Below are 21,594 nucleotides of genomic sequence, written 5' to 3'. Positions count from 1 at the left end.
TGTGATGAATCGAACACCCATAGAGTTCTGGTGTTGATCATGTTTTGCTCGTGGAAGAGGTTTAGTCAACGGATCTGCGACATCCGGGTCCGTATGCACTTTACAAATATCTATGTCTCCATCTTGAACATTTTCACGAATGGAGTTGAAGCGACGCTTGATATGACTGGTCTTCTTGTGAAACCTGGGCTCCTTGGCAAGGGCAATAGCTCCAGTGTTGTCACAGAAGAGAGTCATCGGGCCCGACGCATTGGGAATAACTCCTAGGTCGGTAATGAACTCCTTCATCCAGATTGCTTCATGTGCTGCCTCCGAGGCTGCCATGTACTGCGCTTCACATGTAGATCCCGCCACGACGCTTTGCTTGCAACTGCACCAGCTGACTGCCCCACCATTCAAAATATACACGTATCCGTTTTGTGACTTGGAGTCATCTAGATCTGTGTCGAAGCTAGCATCGACGTAACCCTTTACGACGAGCTCTTCATCACCTCCATAAACGAGAAACATATCCTTAGTCCTTTTCAGGTACTTCAGGATATTCTTGACCGCTGTCCATTGTTCCATGTCGGGATTACTTTGGTACCTTCCTACCAAACTTACGGCAAGGTTCACATCAGGTCTAGTACACAGCATGGCATACATAATAGACCCTATGGCTGAGGCATAGGGGATGACACTCATCTTTTCTCTATCTTCTGTCGTGGTCGGGCATTGAGCCGTGCTCAATCTCACACCTTGCAATATAGGCAAGAACCCCTTCTTGGACTGATCCATATTGAACTTCTTCAATATCTTATCAAGGTATGTGCTTTGTGAAAGACCGATGAGGCGTCTTGATCTATCTCTATAGATCTTGATGCCTAATATGTAAGAAGCTTCTCCAAGATCCTTCATTGAAAAACACTTATTTAAGTAGGCCTTTATGCTTTCCAAAAATTCTATATCATTTCCCATCAATAGTATGTCATCCACATATAATATGAGAAATGCTACAGAGCTCCCACTCACTTTCTTGTAAACACAGGCTTCTCCATAAGTCTGCGTAAACCCAAACGCTTTGATCATCTCATCAAAGCGAATGTTCCAACTCCGAGATGCTTGCACTAGCCGATAGATTGAGCGTTGGAGCTTGCATACCTTGTCAGCATTCTTAGGATCGACAAAACCTTCCGGCTGCATCATATACAATTCTTCCATAAGGAAACCATTAAGGAATGTTGTTTTGATGTCCATTTGCCATATCTCATAATCATAGAATGCGGCAATCGCTAACATGATTCAGATGGACTTCAGCTTCGCTACGGGTGAGAAGGTCTCATTGTAGTCAACCCCTTGAACTTGTCGATAACCCTTAGCGACAAGCCGAGGCTTATAGATGGTCACATTACCATCCGTGTCCGTCTTCTTCTTAAAGATCCATTTATTTTCTATGGCTCGCTGATCATCGGGCAAGTCTGTCAAAGTCCATACTTTGTTTTCATACATGGATCCTATCTCGGATTTCATGGCTTCAAGCCATTTGTTGGAATCTGGGCCCGCCATCGCTTCTTCATAGTTCGAAGGTTCACCGTTGTCTAACAACATGATTTCCAGGACAGGGTTGTCGTACCACTCTGGTGCGGAACATGTCCTCGTGGACCTACGAAGTTCAGTAGTACCTTGATCCGAAGTTTCATGATCATCATCATTAACTTCCTCTCTAATCGGTGCAGGCACCACAGAAACATTTTCCTGAGCTGCGCTACTTTCCGGTTCAAGAGGCAGTACCTCATCAAGTTCTATTTTCCTCCCACTTACTTCTTTCGAGAATAACTCTTTCTCTAGAAAGGATCCATTCTTGGCAACAAAGATCTTGCCTTCGGATCTCAGGTAGAAGGTATAGCCAATAGTTTCCTTAGGGTATCCTATTCCTATGAAGACGCATTTTTCTGACTTCGGTTCGAGCTTTTCAGGTTGAAGTTTCTTGACATAAGAATCGCATCCCCAAACTTTCAGAAACGACAGCTTAGGTTTCTTCCCAAACCATAATTCATACGGTGTCGTCTCAACGGATTTCGACAAAGCCCTATTTAAAGTGAATGCGGCAGTCTCTAAAGCGTAACCCCAAAATGATAGCGGTAGATCGGTAAGAGACATCATAGATCGCACTATATCTAATAGAGTGCGATTACGACGTTCGGACACACCATTATGCTGAGGTGTTCCAGGTGGCGTGAGTTGTGAAACAATTCCACATTTCCTTAAGTGCGTGCCAAATTCGTGACTCAAATATTCTCCCCCACGATCTGATCGTAAGAACTTTATTTTCCTGTCACGTCGATTCTCTACCTCACTCTGAAATTCCTTGAACTTTTCAAAGGTCTCAGACTTGTGTTTCATTAAGTAGACATACCCATATCTACTTAAGTCATCAGTGAGGGTGAGAACATAACGATAGCCACCGCGAGCCTCAATGCTCATTGGACCACACACATCAGTATGTATGATTTCCAATAAGTTGGTTGCTCCCTCCGTTGTTCCGGAGAACGGAGTCTTGGTCATTTTGCCCATGAGGCATGGTTCGCACGTGTCTAATGATTCATAATCAAGAGACTCCAAAAGTCCACCTGCATGGAGTTTCTTCATGCGTTTGACACCAATGTGACCAAGGCGGCAGTGCCACAAGTATGTGGGACTATCATTATCAACCTTACATCTTTTGGCATTCACACTATGAATATGTGTAACATCACGTTCGATATTCAATAAGAATAAACCATTGACCAGCGGGGCATGACCATAAAACATATCTCTCATATAAATAGAACAACCATTATTCTCAGATTGAAATGAGTAGCCATCTCGCATTAAACGAGATCCAGATACAATGTTCATGCTCAAAGCTGGCACTAAATAACAATTATTGAGGTTTAAAACTAATCCCGTAGTTAAATGTAGAGGTAGCGTGCCGACGGCGATCACATCGACCTTGGAACCATTCCCGACGCGCATCGTCACCTCGTCCTTCGCCAGTCTCCGCTTATTCCGCAGCTCCTGTTTTGAGTTACAAATATGAGCAACCGCACCGGTATCAAATACCCAGGAGCTACTACGAGTGCTGGTAAGGTACACATCAATAACATGTATATCATATATACCTTTGGTATTGCCGGCCTTCTTATCCGCTAAGTACTTGGGGCAGTTCCGCTTCCAGTGACCATTTCCCTTGCAATAAAAGCACCGAGTCTCGGGCTTGGGTCCATTCTTTGGCTTCTTCCCGGCAACTGATTTACCGGGCGCAGCAACTCCCTTGCCGTCCTTCTTGAAGTTCTTCTTACCCTTGCCCTTCTTGAACTAGTGGTCTTATTCACCATCAACACTTGATGTTCCTTTTTGATCTCCACCTCCGCTGATTTCAGCATTGAATATAACTCAGGAATGGACTTCTCCATCCCTTGCATATTGTAATTCATCACAAAGCTCTTGTAGCTAGGTGGGAGCGACTGGAGGATCCTATCAATGACTGAGTCATCTGGGAGATTAACTCCCAACTGAGGCAAACGGTTGTGTAACCCGGACATAGTGAGTATATGCTCACTGACAGAACTGTTTTCCTCCATCTTACAACTGTAGAACTTGTCGGAGACTTCATATCTCTCGACCCGGGCATGAGCTTGGAAAACCATTTTCAGCTCTTGGAACATCTCATATGCTCCGTGCTGCTCAAAACGCTTTTGGAGCCCCGGTTCTAAGCTGTAAAGCATGCCGCACTGAACTAGGGAGTAATCATCACTACGCGACTGCCAGGCGTTCATAACATCTTGAGTTGCTGGGAAAATGGGTGCGTCACCTAACGGTGCTTCAAGGAAATATGCTTTCTTGGCAGCTATGAGGATGATCCTCAAGTTCCGGACCCAGTCCGTATAGTTGCTACCATCGTCTTTCAGCTTGGTTTTCTCTAGGAACGCGTTGAAGTTGAGTGCAACATTAGTGTGGGCCATTTGATCTACAAGACATATTGCAAAGATTTTTAGACTATGTTCATGATAATCAAGTTCATCTAATCAAATTATTTAATGAACTCCCACTCAGACAGACATCCCTCTAGTCATCTAAGTGATACATGATCCGAGTCAACTAGGCCGTGTCTGATCATCATGAGAGACAGACTAGTCATCATCGGTGAACATCTTCATGTTGATCGCATCTACTATACGACTCATGTTCAACCTTTCGGTCTCTCGTGTTCCGAGGCCATGTCTGTACATGCTAGGCTCGTCAAGTCAACCTAAGTGTTTTGCATGTGTAAATCTGGCTTACACCCGTTGTATTCGAACATTAGAATCTATCACACCCGATCATCACGTGGTGCTTCGAAACAACGAACCTTCGCAACGGTGCACAGTTAGGGGGAACACTTTCTTGAAATTTTAGCGAGGGATCATCATATTTAAGCTACCGCCATTCTAAGCAAATAAGATGTAAAAACATGATAAGCATCACATGCAATCAAATAGTGACATGGTATGGCCAATATAATTTTGCTCCTATTGATCTCCATCTTCGGGGCGCCATGATCATCATCGTCACTGGCATGACACCATGATCTCCATCATCATGATCTCCATCATCGTGTCTCCATGAAGTTGTCTCGCCAACTGTTACTTCTACTACTATGGCTAACGGTTATCAATAAAGTAAAGTAATTACATGGCGTTTTCAATTGACACGCAGGTCATACAATAAATTAAGACAACTCCTATGGCTCCTGCCGGTTGTCATACTCATCGACATGCAAGTCGTGATTCCTATTACAAGAACATGATCAATCTCACACATCACATATATCATTCATCACATCCTTTTGGCCATATCACATCACACGACATATGCTGCAAGAACAAGTTAGACGTCCTCTAATTGTTGTTGCAAGTTTTTACGTGGCTGCTATAGGTTTCTAGCAAGAACGTTTCTTACCTACGCCAAAACCACAACGTGATATGCCAATTGCTATTTACCCTTCATAAGGACCCTTTTCATCGAATCCGATTCGACTAAAGTGGGAGAGACAGACACCCGCTAGCCACCTTATGCAACTAGTGCATGTCAGTCGGTGGAACCTGTCTCACGTAAGCGTACGTGTAAGGTCGGTCCGGGCCGCTTCATCCCACGATGCCGTCGAATCAAGATAAGACTAGTAACGGCAAGTAAATTGACAAAATCGACGCCCACAACAACTTGTGTTCTACTCGTGCATAGAAACTACGCATAAACCTGGCTCTGATACCACTGTTGGGGATCGTTGCAGAAATTAAAATTTTCTACGCATCACCAAGATCAATCTATGGAGAGACTAGCAACGAGAGAGAGGGGAGTGTATCTTCATACCCTTGAAGATAACGATGCGGAAGCGTTACAAGAACGCGGTTGGAGGAGTCGTACATGTAGTGATTCAGATCGTGGTCGATTCTGATCTAAGCGCCGAACAACGGCGCCTCCGCATTCAACACACGTGCAGCCCGGTGACGTCTCCCGCGCCTTAAAATCCTGGAGCAAGAAGCTCTCAAGATTATCCATTCTCATTGACAATTCCAATGCGACTCTTCTGAATTTGGATACGTTAGAGGATAAACGACCTCTTACTACTCCAGAAACCAACTTCAGAATTATTCTCAAAGCGCACCTCCTCAAGTTACTGGAGTATAAACGCATGTATTGGCAGAAAAGGTGTACAATCCGGAGATTTCAAGTTGGGGATGGTAACACGAAATATTTTCATGCCATGGCCACAGAGAGATACCGTAAGAACTCAATATCCTCACTTAAACTTGATGATGGTACGCTGATTGAGGATCACATAGGTAAGGCGTCCTTGCTATTTTCCTCCTATAAACAGCGTCTAGGCTCCTCCGACCCCCCAAACATGCGATTTGACTTACATCACATCATTAAGAAAGTGGAGGGCCTTGATGATCTGACAGTTCCTTTCACCACTGATGAAATTGACCTAGTGGTCAAAGAGATGCCATTGGATAGAGCACCAGGGCCAGATGGATTTAATGGTTGCTTCATGAAGTCATGTTGGAATATTATAAAACATGACTTTTACCAGCTTGTCATGGATTTCTATGAGGGGGGCCTAGATCTCGAAAGCATTAATACTGGATTCATTACTTTGATTCCTAAATGCCACTCCCCGGAAACAGTCAATGATTACCGCCCAATCACACTTCTAAACTGTTGTCTGAAGATCATTACCAAATTGCTTGCGAATCGTCTTCAGAGGGTCATCTTGCGCATTATCCATACAAACCAATACGGGTTCCTCAAGAGCAGATCGATTCAGGACTGTTTAGCTTGGGCGTTCGAGTACACTCATCAGTCTCAGGCGTCGGGGAGAAAGGTCTTGCTGCTAAAACTAGACTTCGCCAAAGCGTTTGATACTATCGAACATGCCCCTATGATAGAGATCATGAGAGCGATGGGGTTTAATGAGAAGTGGCTAAACTGGATTGCTTGTCTCTTTCAGTCAGGAAAATCTTCGGTCCTTTTAAATGGCACACCAGGTAGGCAGTTCACTTGCAAACGGGGAGTACGCCAAGGGGATCCTCTTTCACCGCTCATATTTGTCCTAGCGGCTGACCTGTTGCAATCTGCCATCAACCATGCTTTCCGCGTGGAGATACTTCAGAAACCAATCCCGTCAGCTGAGACGGACTACCCGGTAATCCAGTATGCGGACGATACGATTGTGTTTCTTCCAGCTGTGAAAGAGCAGGTTGAGGCTCTGAAAAAACTCCTGGTAGACTATGCCGCGTCCATTGGGTTACGACTCAATTTTCAGAAATCAACCCTGATTCCGATTAATGTTACGCACGCGGAGGCACTGGATTTTGCGGACATGTTTGGTTGTGTTGTGGGGAAAATGCCATTCACATATTTAGGGCTCCCGCTTGGGACTACTAAACCCACAATAATGGATTTCATGCCTCTTGTGACATCCGTTGAGAGAAGAGTCTCTGTGGCCGCTAACCTGCTCGACTACGGATCGAAACTCACCTATGTTAATTCGGTGGTGTCATCGCTTATGGTGTATGCCATGTGTTCACTCAGAATCCCTCCCAAGATAGTGGAACACCTGGATAAAATCCGTAGGCAATGTTTCTGGAGTAGGAAGACGGAGGATGGGACAAAAAGCACCTCCCTTGCCTCTTGGGAGCTTGTCTGCCGCCCCAAGGCTGTAGGGGGACTTGGGATTGTGGACCTTAAACTTCAGAATCAAGGCCTTTTGCTCAAACAGCTATACAAGTTTTACAATAAACTAGATGTGCCATGGGTGAACCTGATATGGAGTGCATACTACTCAGTCGTTATACCGCATGCCTCGGAACCATGTGGCTCCTTCTGGTGGCGGGATCTCATGCAGTTATCAGACATCTTCAGAGGAGTGACTAAGATCAAAGTTGGGGATGGTAGTACAGCCTTGTTCTGGAAGGATCTTTGGAGTGATCAACCACTGGAGACTGCATGCCCGAGGGCGTTTTCATTTGCGAGAGAAGAGGATGTGTCAGTACAGACTTTGCTGAGATCTAGCACCATTGGAGAGGCTTTTCACATACCATTCTCTCCTCAGGCAAGAGCAGAAGTTGAAGAGATTCAGGCTTTAACTATGGGGTTTAATCCTGACAGTGACACAAATGACAAATGGTGTTGTGTCTGGAATGCTAGTGAGCTGGGAACTTTCAAATCAAGTGACTACTATAAGTTCTGCTTTAAAGATGTTATTGTAGATGCAGTTTTTCCTTGGATCTGGGAATCCAAATGCACAAACAAATGGAAAGTTTTTGCTTGGCTACCGTTTGCTGACCGTCTGAATACTCGAAACATGTTGAGGAGGAGACAGTATAAACTGGAGGGTGATGTGTACACCTGTATGATTTGTGACACGCCCCTGGAGGAAACAGTGACCCACCTATTCTTCAAATGCCCATTTGCAACTGAATGTTGGTCTGCGATTGGAATACACTGGCATGATTCCCAATGCAGGCTGGATCTCATCCATGAGGGACGAAGATCCTGGGGTGGTCCATTATTCATGGAAATCTTCATCATAGCAGCTTGGGGGGTGTGGAAAGAGAGAAATAATAAACATTTTAGGAATGTGATGCCATCAATGGAATCCTGCAGAGGCAGGTTCAAAAATGATATGTCCATGATGGTACACCGCACCAGAAACTCTCTCCACCCCTTCATCAGAGGATTGGTGGGCGCTCTCTGATCTCTACCACCCCTAGTTTGCTTTTTTATAGTAGGTTTTGACACCTCTTTTCTCTAACTAGTCTGTATTGTACCACTCACCTATATACCTTGTAACTATGGGGAGACACCTCCCCTGATCCTGGTGTTACATTAATTTAAAAGTCAGTAGGAGCCTCTCCTACTGTCAGAGCTTTCAAAAAAAACGTCTCCCGCGCCTTGATCCAGCAAGGAGGAGGGAGAGGTTGGGGAAGACAACTCCAGCAGCAGCACGACAACGTGGTGGTGGTGGAGCAGCGTGATTTCCAGCAGGGCTTCGCCAAGCACTACGAAGGACGAGGATGTGGGGAGGTAGGGCTGCGCCGAGAGAGAGAGAGAGACTCGTGTCTTTGGCAGCCCCAAAACCCCCACTATATATAGGAGGAGGGGAGGTGGCTGCGCCCCCTCTAGGGTTCCCACCCTAGGGGGTGCGGCAGCCCTAGATGGGATTGGAGGGGGCGGCCAAGAGGGGGAGAGAGGGGGCGCGCCCTAGGGTGGGCCTTTAGGCCCATCTGCGCCTAGGGTTTCCCCCTCTCCTCCTAGCTGCACCTTGGGCCTTGGTGGGAGGCGCACCAGCCCACTCAGGGGCTGGTCCCTTCCCACTCTTGTCCCATGCAAGCCTCCGGGGCTGGTGGCCCCTCCAGGTGGACACCGAAACCCTTCCGGTGGTCCCGGTACATTACCGGTGACGCCCGAAATACTTCCGGTGGCCAAAACCTCACTTCCGATATATTATTCTTTACCTCCGGACCATTCCGAAACTCCTCGTGACGTCCGGGGTCTCATCCGGGACTCCGGACAACATTCGGTAACCACATACAAACTTTCCCTATAACCCTAGCGTCATCGAACCTTAAGTGTGTAGACCCTACGGGTTCGGGAGGCATGTAGACATGACCAAGACATCTCTCCGGTCAATAACCAACAGCGGGATCTGGATACCCATGTTGGCTCCCACATGTTCCACGATGATCTTATCGGATGAACCACGATGTCGAGGATTCAATCAATCCCGTATACAATTCCCTTTGTCTACCGGTATGATACTTGCCCGAGATTCGATCATCAGTATCCCTATACCTTGTTCAATCTCGTTACCGGCAAGTCTCTTTAATCGTTCCATAACACATCATCCCGTGATCAACTCCTTGGTCACATTGAGCTCATCATGATGATGTCTTACCGAGTGGGCCCAGAGATACCTCTCCGTCACACGGAGTGACAAATCCCAGTCTCGATTCGTGCCAACCCAACAGACACTTTCGGAGATACCCGTAGTGTGCCTTTATAGCCACCCAGTTACGTTGTGACGTTTGGTACATCCAAAGTATTCCTATGGTATCCGGGAGTTGCACAATCTCATGGTCTAAGGAAATGATACTTGACATTAGAACAGCTTTAGTAGACGAACTACACGATCTTGTGCTATGCTTAGGATTGGGTCTTGTCCATCACATCATTCTCCTAATGATGTGATCCCGTTATCAAGGACATCCAATGTCCATGGTCAGGAAACCGTAACCATCCATTGATCAACAAGCTAGTCAACTAGAGGCTCACTAGGGACATGTTGTGGTCTATGTATTCACACATGTATTACGATTTCCGGATAACACAATTATGGCATGAACAATAGACAATTATCATGAACAAGGAAATATAATAATAACCATTTTATTATTGCCTCTAGGGCATATTTCCAACAGTTATCCCCTTGCCTGCACCTGCTTTGTTTGATTCTGTTGCCAGGGGCGGATACCGGATTATGCCTGCAGACATCCTTGCTTACTGGAACGCTCAGGCTGCTGCCGAGGCCGCACAGGCCCCTCCGCAGTGGGATGAGTGGATGCCCGTTCCTCAGGATCCCTACTACCCTCCAGGCTACTGATCGATTACCAACTTAGGGCAAAAGCCTAAGCTTGGGGGAGTATGTGTTTCTCACCGACATTATATTCATGTCTACATATCATTCTATTTGTCGGTGCTCACACTTTTCCATTGTATCATCCATGCTTAGTAGTAATATCAAAAAGAAAATCCAAAAAGATTTCCTTGTTCTTCTTTTGCTTGTTGGGAGCTCTCCCGTGTAAATAATTTTTCTCGTTTTTGCTTTTTACTTGCTTGTTGAAGAAAACCAAAAACTCCAAAAATATTTCAGTGTGTTTCTCTGAATTTCTTTTCTTTTTATTCGAGTTGTACCGAGGAGAAGGCCACGATGAAAATGTTGAGTGGTTCTCATATGAATAACTGTTGATCTAATAAAGAGCCCATTTTATCTTGTCTTCTCCTGTTGAATAAAATGTTTTGCAGATTCCAGCTTAGTCCACGACACTCTTGCACTATCATTATGATTTTCATATCATCCGGTCGTGCAAGTGAAAGGCAATAATGACGACATTCGATGAACTAGCCGTGGCAAAGAGAAACTGGTATGAACTCGACATGTTCTGTTCGTGTAAATATGTTTAACCTAGTATCCAGGCTTCAGCCCACTATGATTAAACATGTTTGCAATGACAATTAGAGATTATAGTTTCTCATTCCATGCATAAGTAGCTGGGATTTAATAATGATTTATCTTGGATGTCAACATAGCGTTAAAATGATTGTGATGTAGTATGATGATATGGTATCCTCCTCTGAATGTTCGAGTGGCTTGACTTGGTACATGTTCATGCATGTAGTTGAATCAAAACCAACATAGCCTCTATAATGTTTATGTTCATGGTGTTCATATCCTACTCATGCTGGTGTCCAATGTTACTTATGCATAATGCATGGTCATGATCGTTGTTGCTCTCTAGCCGGCCGCTTCCCAATCTTAATTGCTAGCCTTCGCCTGTACTAAGTGGGAATTCTGCTTGTACATCAAAACCTTGAACCCAAAGTTATTCCAGATGAGTCCACCATACCTACCTATATACGGTATTACCCTGCCGTCCTAAGTAAATTTGCATGTGCCACCTCTAAAAACTTCTAAAAATTATCCTTTTTGTGTGCCTGGATCGTTCATGGAACGACAGGAGGTGGTCAATATCTTCCGTGCTAAGCATGTTATCCTCAGGTCGAGTGTTTATTCACTCGCCATCGCACGAGGAAATGGGCGGTAATAGGGATGTCCAGTCCCAAATTGCAAATATGAAAAAGAGTTCATCTCTTGAATAATCAGACAAAAACTCCCAATGGAGTTAAAACTTTTACTTTCCGCTTGGGGACCGCCACTAGCATGCTTAGCATGGAAGATGTTGATAACTGATGGTCGTGAAGTGAATAAGAAGGGTGCATGTATCAAAATATCATTTATCCCTGTTTTAAAAATCGAGCTCTGGCACCTCTGCAAATCACTGCTTCCGTCTGTGAAGGGACTTTCTATTTACTTTTATGTTGTGTCATCACCTTCTAAAAACAAGCGCCAGAAACTGCGTAGAACATAGCTATCATGATTTATGCATTGTGTATAGCTAATGTTGGGTGCATCATGACTGGATCTTTTCTACCATGAATTACAATGTTTAGTCGCTGCTTGAACTTTGGAGGTGCTCTGCATTTATGTTTTGCGGTCTCAGAAAGGGCTAGCGAGATACCATTATTGTCATATTATATCATGGTTGTTTTGACAACATGTTGTTGTTTGAGATATCTTATTATTGCTCGCTAGCTGATTATGTCATTGATATGAATCATTATAATCTTTAAGAGTTATTGTTGACATGGTTAGTTATAATGTTGGCTGAAAACCTCGGTGCTGTTTAAGCTTATTTATGCAAACAAGAGCAAAAGAGTTCGTAAATGTTTTTCTTTCTCACTTTCAGTTTATCAACTGAATTGCTTGAGGACAAGCAAAGGTTTAAGCTTGGGGGAGTTGATACGTCTCGAACGTATCTAATTTTTCTCACGCTTTTCCTCTTGTTTTGGACTCTAATTTGCATGATTTGGATGAAACTAACCCCGGACTGACGCTGTTTTCAGCAGAACTACGATGGTGTTGTTTTTGTGCAAAAATAAAAGTTCTCGGAATAGAACGAAACTTTGCGAGGATTTTTTATGGAATAAATAAGGATTTTTGGAGCCAAGACCCACCAGAGAGGGGCCCCTGGTTGGGCACAACCCACCAGGGCGCGCCCCCCTCTCCTGGCGCGCCCAGGTGGGTTGTACCCACCTGGTGGCCCCGCTGATGACCCACCTGATACTATAAAATCACATATTTCCAGAAAAAATCAGGGAGAAAGAATTATCACGATCCACGAGACGGAGCCGCCGCCAAGCCCTGTTCCTCCTCGGGAGGGCAGATCTGGAGTCCGTTTGGGGCTCCGGAGAGGGGATCTTCGTTCTTCGTCATCACCAACCAATCTCCATCGCCAATTCCATGATGCTCCCCACCGGGAGTGAGTAATTCCTTCGTAGGCTCACTGGTCGGTGAGGAGTTGGATGAGATTCATCATGTAATCGAGTTAGTTTTGTGACGGACTGATCCCTAGTATCCACTATGTTCTTAGATTGACGTTGTTATGACTTTGCTATGCTTAATGCTTGTCACTTTGGGCCCGGGTGCCATGAACTCAGATCTGAACCGTTTATGAATTCATCATTATATCCATGTTTTACATCCGATCTTGCAAGTTATAGTCACCTACTATGGCTATGATCTGACAACCCCGGAGTGACAACAACCGGGCCCACTCTCGGTGATGACCGTAGTTTGAGGAGTTCATGTATTCATTATGTGTTAATGCTTTGTTCTGGTTCTCTATTAAAAGGAGGCCTTAATATCCCTTAGTTTCCAATATGGACCCCGCTGCCACGGGAGGGTAGGACAAAAGATGTCATGCAGTTCTTTTAATAAAGCATGTATGACTATTTACGGAATACATGCCTACATTATATCGATGAACTGGAGCTAGTGTCGTATCGCCCTAGGTTATAACTGTCACATGATGAATATCATCCAACAAGTCACCGATCCAATGCCTACGAATTTATCCTTATGGTTTCTGATGCGTTACTATTGCTATCATCACTGTTAAACTTGCTACAAATTACTGCTATCACTGTTACTGTTACCGTTGCTGCTGTCACTACTATCAAAACTATCAAACTACTTTGCTACTGATCACTTTGCTGCAGATAATTAATCTCCAGGTGTGGTTGAATTGACAACTCAGCTGCTAATACCTTCAAATATTCTTTGGCTTCCCTTGTGTCGAATCTATAAATTTGGGTTAAATACTTACCCTCGAAAACTGTTGCGATCCCCTATACTTGTGGGTTATGAAAAAGTAATACCGATGTATAACCCGGCGAGGGCCGCACGCAGTTCCGTTTCATCCACACTAGTACAGAAGCGGATAAAATCTCATGATGAAGCCAAGACTTCGCCTAGGTTATTCCTGGCCACAACCCCAACACTGGAAGATCTCATACTGTCCACGGAACTGGACGACCAAACTCTAGTTGAGTTACATACCTTCCATTGTCGATCACCCCCTTACCTTTGTTGCTCAAATTCACCTGCACACAGGTATTTGCTGTCGTAAAGGAGTTCCAGTAGTTTCCCACAAAGATAACAGAATTAGATAATGATTCTTTTCCACTTCCAAAGATCAAATCATTCCTTAGGTGCCAAGCTCTCCAGAACATGAACATAACTTGCTCTCGTACTGATGATCCCAATTGGTCAAGCAGAATAAGAAACCAGTCCGGCTCCGTACATCTAAAAAACTCTTCTCCAGGAATATTCCACACGTCTCTCATGGCAAAACGAAAAGCTCGCGCCTTAGGACAATTGACCAACGCATGATAAATACTTTCATCCTCCTAGTCACAAATAGTGCACATACATGACACCGTTTGGTGATGAGCAACTATGTTTACCTGGGTCGCCAAACTATTGCCAAGATCTGATGCCACCGTAGGATTAGCCAAGATCTGATGCCACCGTTGCCAGGGATGAAGCACTCAGGGCGGTGGCATCGCTGCCTCATCGGCACCAATCTACGACCAGTAGAAGAAGTCGACACTTGATTGTCGCTACAAGAATGCCTCCCTTCTGGCATCTTATCGGGAGGAAAGGACGGAGCTAGCGTTGGAGTTCTAGAAAGTTGCTTCTCGACGAAGAAGCAACTTGACATTGGTTGTGACCGGCGGTTGACACAGGGGATTAGATTATATGCCACACTTTACTAGGGGTTAGATGATTTTCCCCAAGGTTGTTTCAACGGCGCGTGCCCCCTCTCCCATGCGTGCCTCCGGTCAATCTCAGGGGCATCAAATGGGGACGTGAAGTGTGGGTTAAGTCTAATTTATCCAGTTGACTAGCAGCATCCCTTCCTCGTCGAAGGAGAAGGATCTTCGCGATGATCGTAGCGCCTCCATCCACACTCCGTCTAATGAGCACGAGGAATGAACTGCTGCTGCAACTTGGCGAATTAGATTAGACCTTCTCCAACGCCACCTCCTCCATGGGCTACACCTCCTGCCTTCACATCATAGATCACTATCCCCATATGAGGCAAACTGGTGGCTGTCTTAGAATAATCAGCCTTCTAATATTCCTTGTTTAGCATCTGGAATCACATAAAAGATCAGAACACTTGGCACAAAATTTACAAAAAATAGGAGAACAACTTCATGCGATCAACATGAAGATACCAATTTTAGTTGACCTGCACTTAAATTTTGTTTATTAGGAGAAGATGTTCATTTATTCAATAGCATTTACTAAAGAAAAAAGGCCAACCTAGTCTTTGATGTGTTCATTAAGTATTTATACACCAACCTGCAGATCAACGATATAATTGGTTCTTCTCATTATTTATTCCCCTAAACTAAATGAGGTGAGGCAACATGAATATCAAACTTGACAGCAAAGTATTCTAATAAGAGCAGTTGGATTTGCAATAATGGGGAATGCCTGAACATTGTACTTGTGCATTCCTTCTATTGCTTCTATCTAGTCTTCAAATACATTTTATTTTATTTTTAATTTTTCCAAAAGGATTTCATATCACATTATTATTACTAAAAAGTGAAGCAAGAATTTCTATCAGATTTACATGGGATTTGAAAAGAGATTGTGGTCAGTACATATTATAGCTACAACACAACGAGTAGGGCGTTTCACTGCCCAGACTCATCTGCACCCGGTTAGAAACAAATTCGTAACAAATTTAAAATAAATTCAAAAAAATCCAAATTTTTTTGTGCAGTAGAAAATTTGATGCTTTAGGCCCGCTCCAAATTTCAAGTCATTTGGAATTCTGAGCAGCTCTCAGCAAAAAAGACAAATCGGGTCAAAACAGTACATGAACAGTAAACATTTTTACAGACCCTCAATTTGTCTTTTTTGTTGAGAGCTCCACAGATGTCCAAATGATTTGAAAATTGGAGCGGACCTCACGCAACAAATTATGTACTGCACAAAAAAATTGGAATTTTTTGAATTTTTCTACTATTTGTTTTGAATTTTTTCATCAGCGAGGGTGCAGATGAGCTCGGGTGCAGAGATGGATTTTCCCAATACAATAAACTCACAGTTGTGTTTTCGTGAGAAATAAGTTCAGTGACAGGCCCAGCAATGTTCTCGTGTGTTTTCGGCCCGGGCACTTGTGCGGCTTTGGACGCATCATTCTGGCCGGCCGGTGTTCTTGCTATGTGTGGTGCACGTGCCCTTTGATTATGCTCTTCCCCTAGGGCTTCTGATTGCCTCCCTCGACCGGCAGCAACTCGGAAGTGAAGTGAAATATTCGAACATGATCATCTGCAGACAGCCAAGGAAAAAAACTTTCAGAAAATTTGCTTAACTTCGAGGTTACAGTTGCGCTCCGCGGCGATGGCGCAATCGGTCATTGATAAATAGGGCTATGGGAATACCAACGGAGTACAAACATAATCATTTGCAGATAATTGAGGAAAAAACTTCACATAGTTTGCTTAACTTCTGAGCTGCAGTTGATCTCTGCGCTAATTTGCGCAATGGGTCATCTATGAAAGAATAAAACATACCGTCAATTCACCTTCTCAGTCACCCTTTAGGTGTGATTTGTTGAAGGAGTGTGTGCTATACGTGCTGCTCATAGCTTGCTTAACTTCTGGTTGTAGCTGACCTTTGCGTAGTTGTAGACATTATGGGAAAATCCATCACGAACAAGCTCTTAAGTCATCAAAAACAAATCGGCAAAGAAGGCTATAAGCAATGATCATTGTCAAGGTAAGAGAAACGCAGTATAAACATAATCATTTGCAGACAGTTGAGGATATTTTTCAAATAATTCGCTTAACTTATGTGACTAGATCCAAGATAATTGAAGATCCAAGATACACATAAACAATAATAACATGAAGGGTGTGACTAGATATCAGTTGACTGAGACTTAACCAAGTCACCAAATCTCACTCAAGTAACATAACATATGTAAAAAATTGCACAGATCTCCACGTAAGATCTCACGAATATAGAATCGACTAAGACTTAGTTAAGTACTCCCTCTGGAAAGAATTATAAGACGTTGAGGGATTTTCACACACAGCCGACAAAAGTGCAAATAGACAATTATGCCCTTGATTTGAATTTCAAACCAGTCGTCTTCTTCCTCACGTCCCCGCATCAGCCCCGCATCCAGGCGCTCGTCCTCGCCGTCCAGCTTCGGTCCCCAGGCCGCGCCCAGGCGCTCGTCCTCGCCGCCCAGCTTCGGTCCCCAGGCCGCGCGCAGGCCATCCTCTCCGCGCCTAGGCCCTCCCAGCCACGCCCAGGCCCTCCCTTGCCGCGCCAGGGCGCCCTCCCTTGCCACTGCACCCAGGGAGCCCTCCCTTGCTACTCGCCTAGGTGATCCCCGCTGCGCCCACCTTGCTGCTCGCAGGTGCTCCCCGCTGCGTCCACCTTGCTGCTCGCCCTGGTGCTCCTTGCAAGAATTCAGCAACATGATCAACAGCAAGAATTCATCATAGCAGCTGGATCAAGGAGTACAACAACAGCAAGAATAAATTCTCATCATAGCACAACAGCAGTTCAGGAGATCACAGGTGCACAACAGTAGGAAGAGCAGATCAGCAGTGTACAATAGCAGGTGTAAATCAACACAGGAGTACAATTTCTCAGTACAACAGCAGGTGCAAATCAGCACAGGAGTACAATTTCTCAGTACAACAGCAGGTGCAGGTCATAAAGTACTCCTTGATCATAGCAAGAGCACCAACAAGAGGAAAAGTGGAGCCCGACACAACAGTGGAGTACTCATCATGCAGGAGTAGCACAAACAGGAGAATTTCTCATCATAGCAAGAGCACCGATAAGAATTTCTCATCATAGCAGCAGTAGCAAGAGGAAAAGTAGAGCACCAGCACAACAGCAATAGCAACAGTACCTGAACATCACAACAGCAACATCACAGTATGGTGCTTCCAGATCTGAACTGCTCACCACCTGCAGAAGAAGATGTTGATGTGAATATGATCCAAGAAGATGAAGCAGATCTCCAAGAAGAAGCTGCAGCAGGAGGTACTCCATACACATACTCCTTGATCATGTTTCCAATTGATCATGTACTGTTTGTAACTGAAATTAAACTTGCTGAAATACTCCTTAATCATGTACTGTTTGATTAAACAGTGAAATTGCACTAATTACTCCAGGGTATAGTACTCCTAATTTTGTGTATTTGCAGTATAAATGAACTTGTATAGCAGTGCATCTTCTTTTAGTTGTTGGCATATGCATATGCATCCTACTCCCGATGTTGTACAGGAGTACTCCTGATGTTGGCATATGCATATGCATCCTACTCCTAGTGCTTTAAATGAGAGTAACCAAGTCAAGTGTACTCCATTGTCAAGCTCTGTCAAGATCTGCCTCTGTTCATTACACTTGAATTATGACACTTGACACAGGGGCCAACAGCATATACTCGATGATACTGCTCATATGTTAGCAGTTTCTTTGCTTGTTGTTAACAAGATTTTGCTAGACTGATTAGCTTATCCAAGAGCATGATTTGCTGTTCTACAATGATTGGCTAGAATGACTAGCAGGATTAACCCAACCATGATTGGCTTATTCAAGATTTGCTAGAATGATTTTTCACCATAGATTTTCAAGATCATTATTGGATTATCTTGCTGATATGATCATGGTTGAAATGAATTTAGTTGAATTGATTTTTCATAGCTTTCTTATTCTACCACAGTTTCCCTAATTTTCCTATTTTTCTTTTGCTATTGTAGGTGTTCATCAAATACGAAGGCAAAGAAATTCACTAACAGATGAGCAGAGATATGCTGCTTACATGGCAATGCTTACGTTGAATGTACTCCTACAGTACTGAATTTACTGTAAATTTACTGAAGTTTCTGAATTTACAAGGCGTGGTGAGTGGATCACGCGCTTCGGCATACTATACTGAGCTGGATCACCTTCCAGCACTTGGGGTAGTTTACATGCGGCTGAAATATGGACGCAAGGCACATTTTCTTCAAGGTCTGCTCGCAATCAGATTTTAGGACCGGCATCATAGAACAAACATTTTTAGGACAACTATATAAAACACGTTATTTATTTGAAAAATGGCTTGTTATTTATTTGAAACAAAATGGTCTGTTAACTTGCTCCATACAAAATGGTCTGTTATTTATTAGGAGTGCACGTTATTTATAGCGTATTATTCGTTTCAGTAGAGCATTTTGCTCTACAACTTGTAAACTTGCTCAACTGGACTCCTAAATGAAATCCTACTTTGAGCAAGAACTCTAACTACTCTTACAAGGAGTACTTTCAGACTTCCAGTAGAGTACTCTAACTACTCCTAACAGAAATCCTACTCTGAGCAAGCACTCTAACTACTGCTTGTACTCTACTCCTACTCATATTAATCTAGCAGCACCAGAAGATATAGCAGCACAAGCACAAGCACTCTAGCAGTACAAGCAAAAGAACATGGGAGTACAAACAGCAACTCACTGTCGGTCGGAGAGGAACCGCGGATCAGAATGGTTAAATGATTGTCCTTTCTTCTGCAGAAATTGAATAGTTAAGTGGTTGTCCTTTCTTCTACACCAATTTTGGGATGGTGAGCATCTTCTCTGGGATTGATCCTGTGAATTGATTGTTCTCCACGTTCCTGTGAACATTCACATAATCAACATTCAGGACAAGGCATGCGAGAAATTCAGTCAGATCTCTGTTTCATCATCATCAAAGAGGAGCAAGTTTGCAATACTCAACAAGCATGCGGCAAGCAATCAGATCTACAGAGAGGAATGCTCACCGACGGCGCCGACGTCCTCCTGCTCCTCCTCCACTCGTCATACTCAGCAGCAGATGGAGCGTCGCCTGCACCATGTCACTGCCGCCTCCGCTCCTCCTCATCTAAAACAGCCGCTCGCTCGTGCTCCTCCCGCCCCTCCCCCTCGTGCTCACGGTGAGACGACCAGCCGCTTCAGACCCAGCCGTCGGCATAGCTCCTCCCACAGGCTCTCGCCTCCCCTTCAGTAAAAAATCAAACTTTGTGGCGACCTTGCTGGTGCAGGCGATGCGGGCAAGAGTGAGAGGCGACGGCACCAGTGAAGGCAGCCCGGACGACGCGGGGGAGAGGGAGGCGAGCAGCGACGACGCGGGTGATAGGCAAGCTAGCGGCGACGACGTGAGTGTCGGAGGCGAGACGAGCTAGGGATTTCGTCGGAGGCGAGAAAAGGGGAACGAGCGAGTCGAGCGAGAGGGAGGGGAATGAGTGAGTGGGAGGAGTGAGTGACGAGGGCAAAATTGGAAACTGAAGATATTTCGTAGCTTTACGAGAAATGAACGTGGAACTCTAAAACGTCTTATAAATCTTTCCAGAGGGAGTACCAGTCGACTAAGATTTTGCAATCCCGTAACAGGAAACAAAGACACACAAGGAGGAAGAAGAAGCGAGGGAAACCCCGACACCCTGACATCGTTCATTCATTCATTGCTCTTTTGTTAGTGGTACTAGACAATTGCCCGTGCATTACAACGGGAGTATAAACATTTTAATAGATTAGCCCGTGACTGCACGTTTATTAGCAATTTTTTGTATGCAACCGTCATGATTTACCTGTCATTTTATGGTTAAGCACTTATTTGTTAAGAATTTAGTGACTTACCAACAAAATATGTTTTTATTTTGACGAGTTTTTTTAGGGAAGGCCATCATGGCTAGCTTTATTAACTCAACAAAATATTTACATCATCAGCTAGTTTACCGAGGAGGAAACTAGGGGGGTCACCATCCCAAATACTAGAAACTTTATTATGAAAACTAAATTGAGCTAGCTCATGAGCAATACTATTAGCCTCTCTAAACCAATGCATAAAATTGACCTTCCCTACATCCGTAGCCAAGTCCAAGATGCATATATTGTTGTTGCAGCATCCCACCAATGATCATGTCCAGAGCAAAAATTGATTACCTCCAAAGAATCTGATTCCACTTCAATAGCGTGAAACCCCATGGTGTTAGCAAAGGCTAGACCATCCCTCATTGCCACATCTTCAGATGTAACAGCATTAGCAGCTATAGGGTAGTATATGCATGACGCAGCAATAAAATTACCCCTGCTGTCGCGTAATATAGCCGCTGCAGCTCCAGCTCCTTCGTCCGCATGATACGCCGCATCTACATTCAACTTCACAAAACGTAGTTCAGGCTTGGTCCATCTCTTCTCCACATCCAGCAACAAAGAAACTTTCCTTGTAGCATTTGCAGCAATCGAAATAATAGATGCAGGCCATTCGACGAAAAAATAGATGGGAGAAAAAATGAAAGAGCAGAAGGAAAGAGTGGGATGTATATAAGAAAGGTTGGACGAAAAAGAGGTAAAATAGTAATCTTACCTTCTTTTTTAAGTATAGTAAGTATAGAGATTCATTCATCGCTCATGTTTCAACGCTGCCGGGGGGGTTCAGAAAAAAAATAGATATGGGCCGGCCCAGTGTGGGGGTAGTATACTTCCGTCTCGCGTGCAGCTTCTCGACGCATAGGGGGGGCATCGCACGACTGGGCCGGCCCAACACATTTCCTATGGTGCGACACAAAAAACGACGAATAAGAACAACGAGTAGGGGGATGAGAGCTCCTAACCGGCGAACCCTATTTGACGCGCGCGTGCGTCGAACTGCTATGCTTCCGCTGAAGCAGGCGAGCGAGTACCGCGAAACGGGCCGGCCCACTGCGAGCGTTAATAGCACTGCGAGGCAAGCCGGTTTTGGGAATCTTCTAGAAGGTTCCCTCAACCGGTTTTTTGATGTTTTTTGCCAGTTTTCCGTTTTTTTCCTGTTTCCTGTTTTCTTTTTTCTTTTTTTTTCCCTTT

The 21,594-nt window shown here is 44.4% G+C and overlaps 1 long non-coding RNA gene across 1 annotated transcript; it reads right to left on the bottom strand.

Annotated features, from left to right (window-relative positions):
* Window positions 1-16,601: 16,601 nt before the first annotated feature.
* On the bottom strand, window positions 16,602-20,056 carry LOC109757466 (uncharacterized). Its single transcript, XR_012203292.1, has 3 exons — window positions 19,533-20,056; window positions 19,226-19,385; window positions 16,602-17,695 (listed from the first exon to the last, which is right to left on the bottom strand). It is a non-coding gene; the product is annotated as an uncharacterized lncRNA (long non-coding RNA).
* Window positions 20,057-21,594: the final 1,538 nt, after the last annotated feature.

Source organism: Aegilops tauschii, chromosome 1 (genome assembly GCF_002575655.3).
Source record: "Aegilops tauschii subsp. strangulata cultivar AL8/78 chromosome 1, Aet v6.0, whole genome shotgun sequence".
Taxonomy (NCBI): domain Eukaryota; kingdom Viridiplantae; phylum Streptophyta; class Magnoliopsida; order Poales; family Poaceae; genus Aegilops; species Aegilops tauschii.
The sequence above is the reverse complement of the archived record's forward strand: the minus strand, read 5'-3'. Positions and strand labels throughout refer to the sequence as shown.